A 4,925-nucleotide genomic window follows, 5' to 3' on the forward strand; every position below is an offset into this window, starting at 1 on the left:
GGTTTTAAGTGTTGTCATGACCAGAGATGTGCAGCGATATAAAAGGAACAACATGATGGAAACTGTCTAGGTCCCTCCTTGATGAGTAAAGAGAGGAGGGATTAGGAAGAAAGGTAGAATATTGTCTTGTAGAAACTGCTGCTCATTATCTCCTAGTATTTCTTTTTCTGGAAATCCTAATCGTCTTGAAGGAATGGGCCTCCCCAATATGACATTGTCAAAGCATTGTAGTGTCTTTATTTTACTGCCACCATCTGTGCTTATTATATTTTTGCATTGTGTTGAAGAAATGAGTATGTGCAACATAAAGAGAAATTTTCTTTTGTATGCCTACTGGATAGTCTTAGGAACTTTGTCTTGGATTTGGAACAAGGCTGCACACCTTTCTGCTTTATCTGGGCCTACAGAGAGCTTCAGTTCCTTTAGCTATCCTGATCAGATTAGTCACCCAGATGAAGCAAGCACTGAATGAACTAGTTATTTTTGGAGCATAATCTCAAGAGTTAAAATTGGGGCCTGCAGATAGGGTATTCAAACAGCATTCAGAGAGCTGCCTCCATGTTTCAGGGCATAGGCAACTTGCTTCACAAGTGCTGAACCAGATAATGAAGAATATTAGGAATTGTGGGAGAAATTGGAACATGCAGAGACTACACAAGACTTGCCTCCCAGACTAAACTGGTGGTTCAAAATAATACAGAGGTTGGACTTTTAAAATGAATTAATTCATTTACTTACTTACATATGTACTTCCTTACTTACCTACCTACCAGTGCTTCAATTCCAAACCCTCTATTTGATCTGGCTGGTATAACATGGATACTTTTGTCAGGGTAGCCAGCCCCTAACAAATCATCACAGGCCTGACAGGCACAATTGTACAGTGATATAGTAAAGTCATAGAGAGATAGAGAAATATAAGAGAGAGTGAAATAAAGAAGTCAGACACGTTTCATGGTAGCATGCTCACCTCAGCCCCGCTTGGTGGTCCACGTGAAGATGTGAAAGGTAGGAATTACAGGAGCGAGTGACAGGATAGGGAAGGAGCATGGGGAGAGGGGTCAGGAGGGAGAAAGCAATTTTATTACTTGCCAAGGCTTATATATCTTTGGGGGTACGCAAGCCCCCTGATTACAGGTAAAGACATATTTTATAGGAAAGGGTTGTAATATAGTAATGAGAGGGGGGCATCTAGGGAAATACATGCAGTAGGAAGGGGAGGGACTGAGGGTACACATGTGACAAGATGGGCGGATCCTAGATTCAGGATGGCAGCCTAACTTTGGATTCCACTGAACAGGTTTGACCTGTTCTTTGGCTCTCCGTGGAAACAATTACGATCCTTATCAGTAGGGTGTGAGTTTGATTGCTTAAAGCCTTCAGGGAGAATATCTCTAAGCATCTGACCTCCCACTATGTGCTGGCACACAGCCTCTAAGGTTTGACATATCTTTGGGGAAGACAAAGCTGGGGAAAAGTCTTTTTATATCCCACATACTTTCTCGTACCTTTCTGGATTACGGTGGAGTATGATGTTCAGCAACAAACATAATAGAATCTAGGCTTCTACATTCCTTTCAAAAGGCCCAGCTAGTACAATTAGATTATTCTGGCGACCCCATCCTTAAAGTTCGTGTTTGTAAAGCTTATTAACTTATCCAAATGATTGCTTTCCTTTTTCTAATTCTTAAAAATATATATGTCATGCTGGATGGCTGAACAATCTTCCATGTCTATCGTTCTAAAATCGAATACACCATCCTGCCCAACCATCCCCCGTCACCTTCAAATGAGGCCTTTTTATGATGTGTTGAACTATCTCTGGGAAAAGTGATCTTATATTTTTAAAACAATATAAAGAAAACTTGGTTGGTATCTCACAAACGTGCTGATGCCATTTTTTATTCTGTATATTTAGAATGAAACCAAGCAAAAATTTGATAAGCATATTTTCCACCATTTATAAAAGAAGAACTCAAATGATACAGTGCATAGAGCAAATCTGCTACACAAGATCTCTTCAAAGGGTTGAAGAGCAAAGATGTCACCTTCAGGACTAAGGTGTGTGTAGAGACAGTGAATTATTTAGTGTGACTCTTCTAGACAAAGTCTCTGTAACTCCCACCAAATAACCTTCTCCTGCACGGGTCTGGGTAAATAGGTGGGCAAAGGTACTGATAAGCACCGATAATTGCTTACAAAATACATTGTGAGTGCCACCTCACTGTGTATAAAATGGGCCCTCTGAGAAGCAGGGGCAGGGATTTCTTTACCAGTGAGAACTCAAGTGGAGCACATCCTTTGGATTTTGTACCGGGTCACGGACCTGATTTCAACAGCTGCCACTGTCCTGGGAATAAGGAGGTGCAAGTCTAACCCTCTTGCTGATGTTCCAAGAGAAGGTCTGTGTCCTCTGAGGGGTGACAGCCCTAATGGCTTGGCATCTACAGGTCTTGGGAAACATGGCTGGGAAAAGGAAGCAAAGCCAGGGGACAGGTTGTCAAAGTAACTTCCAAGCTACTTTTCTCACTCTCTGGGATCAGGCCATCCCACGGAAATGTGTCCCCGCTAGTTATCGACAGGTAACACAGTAGGGAGGATGCCTTTTTCGGTGTAAAACTTGAAAGAATTCAGTTAGTATTCCTCAATTCCAGTCACACTACTAAAAGGCACAATTTAACTAGGCATCATAGCCACGGTATGCTGTTATTAGGTGCTCTTGAGTTGGCCCCAACATAAAGCAACCCTATGTGCTACAGAATAAAACAATTCTGGGTCTGTGCCATCCTCATAATTGTTCCTAGATTTGAGCTTACTATTGCAGACACTGTGACAGTCTGTTTCACGGACCTTCTACAATACCAAGCATAACATGCAGGAACGGAGCCTTTCTGGTAATGTGTCCAAAGTACATGCAAGCTGAGATCTGGCCATCTTTGCTTTGAAGGAACATTCTGACTGTTCTTCTCCTGCCACTGTAGAGTGCTTTCCACATGCCCTGCAAGCCAAGCTTTATCACACCCAATTTCAGAAAAGGAAATAGGTTCAGGGCACTTGAATAACTTGTTCCATTTACTCCACTGTTGTGACTGAGCAGGGATGGGAACACAGGTTTTCTGATTCCAAATACCTTATCTTTCCATTCCAGCAAGCTTCCTGAAGAAAATGTAACAATGATATCTGTTCCGCAGCTCATTTAGCTGGAAAACAGATAGGTTTTGGTTTGACCATTATTAAAATCTTGTAATAACCAGCCTTGTTGAGTATGCTTTGGTCAAGGATTCTGCATTCCATATCTGATCATTTCAGACTCCCCCATCACCAAGGGTCTGCTGTGTGATAAAAATGGTCTATTAAAAACACTGTGGAAAAATTAGGCTGAGTCAATTCTGCAGAAGAGAGGACTTTTTTTTGGAGATGTTAAAAAAATCCTTTAAAATATTAGTGTCCTGGAACTTAAAAGGAACACAAAACCAAAAAGAAATAAGCCAAGTCCGCTGCCATCAAGTCAATTCTAACTCATAGGGAACCTTAAGGACAAACTAGCACTTCCCATGAGGTTTCCAAAGCTGTGATTTTTATACAAGCCAACTACCACATCTTTCTCCCCCAGAGTGGCTGGTGGAGTCAAAAGACCAATTGATTAATTAGCTACCAAATATATTTAACCACTGCACCACCAGGACTCTTCTGGTAGTTATATCACTCAATTTTTACTTCCATATAATCACCACCCGATCAAGAAAAGGTCATTTAGGTCTCTTTCCAGTCAATATCACCTTTGCCCACCCCTCCAAAAGCAACTACTCTTCTGACTTCTATTATCATTGAAAAAATTGTCTGGATTGGGCCTCCACTCAAGTACTCCCTCAAGGCAAGAATACTTTGTTCTATTAAACTGGCATTCCATGCTGCTCACCTTCCCAACACAATCACTGAAGGCAAAGCGGGTGCATATGCAAATGTGGTGAAGAAAGCTGATGGTGCCGAGCTATCGGAAGATATAGCATCTTGGGTCTTAAAGGCGTGAAGGTACTTAAGTGGCCATCTAGCTCAGAAGCAACAAAGTCCACGTGGAAGAAGCACACCAGCCTGCGTGATCGCAAGGTGCAGAAGGAATCAGTTATCAGGCACCAAAGAACGAAAAATCATATCATTCTGTGCTCAGCTCCCCAGTATGATCGCTGAAGACAAATGGATGCATAAATAAATGTGGTGAAGAAAGCTGATGGTGCCTGGCTATCAAAAGATATAGCATCTGGGGTCTTAAAGGCTTGAAGGTAATGTAAACAAGCGGCCATCTAGCTCAGATGCAACAAAGCCCACATGGAAGAAGCACACCAGCCTGTGTGATCATGAGGTGTCAAAGGGATCAGGTACCAGGCATCATCAGAACAAAAAAAATCATATCATTGTGAATGAGGGGGAGTGCAGAGTGGAAACCCAAAGCCCATCTGTAGGCAATTGGACAACCCCTTACGGAAGGGTCGTGGGGAGGAGACAGCCAGTCAGGGTGTAGTGCAGCAACAATGAAACATACAACTTCCTCTAGTTCCTGAATGCTTCCTGCCCCCGCCCCTGCCCCACTATCATGATTCCAATTCTACTTCAAAAATCTGGCTAGACCAGGAGATGTACACTGGTACCAATAGGAACTGGAAACACAGGGAATCCAGGGCAGATGATCCCTTCAGGATCAGTGGTGAGGATGGCGATGCCAGGAGAGTGGAGGGAGGGTGGGGTCGAGAGGGGGAGCTGATTACCTCCTCCCTAGGGGACTGACAAGGGAAAAGTGGGTGAAGGGAGACGTCAGACACTGTAGGATATGACAAAGTGATGGTTTGTGAATTGTCAAGGATTCATGAGGGAAGGGGTAGTGGGGAGGGAAGGGGGAAAATGAGGAGCTGATGCCAGGGACTTAAGTG

The 4,925-nt window shown here is 43.0% G+C and overlaps 1 pseudogene; it reads left to right on the forward strand.

Moving 5' to 3' along the window:
- Positions 1-289: 289 nt before the first annotated feature.
- On the forward strand, positions 290-1,552 carry LOC142440504 (vacuole membrane protein 1 pseudogene; annotated as a pseudogene).
- The last annotated feature ends 3,373 nt before the right edge of the window (positions 1,553-4,925 follow it).

The sequence above is a fragment of the Tenrec ecaudatus genome, chromosome 2, assembly GCF_050624435.1.
Source record: "Tenrec ecaudatus isolate mTenEca1 chromosome 2, mTenEca1.hap1, whole genome shotgun sequence".
Taxonomy (NCBI): domain Eukaryota; kingdom Metazoa; phylum Chordata; class Mammalia; order Afrosoricida; family Tenrecidae; genus Tenrec; species Tenrec ecaudatus.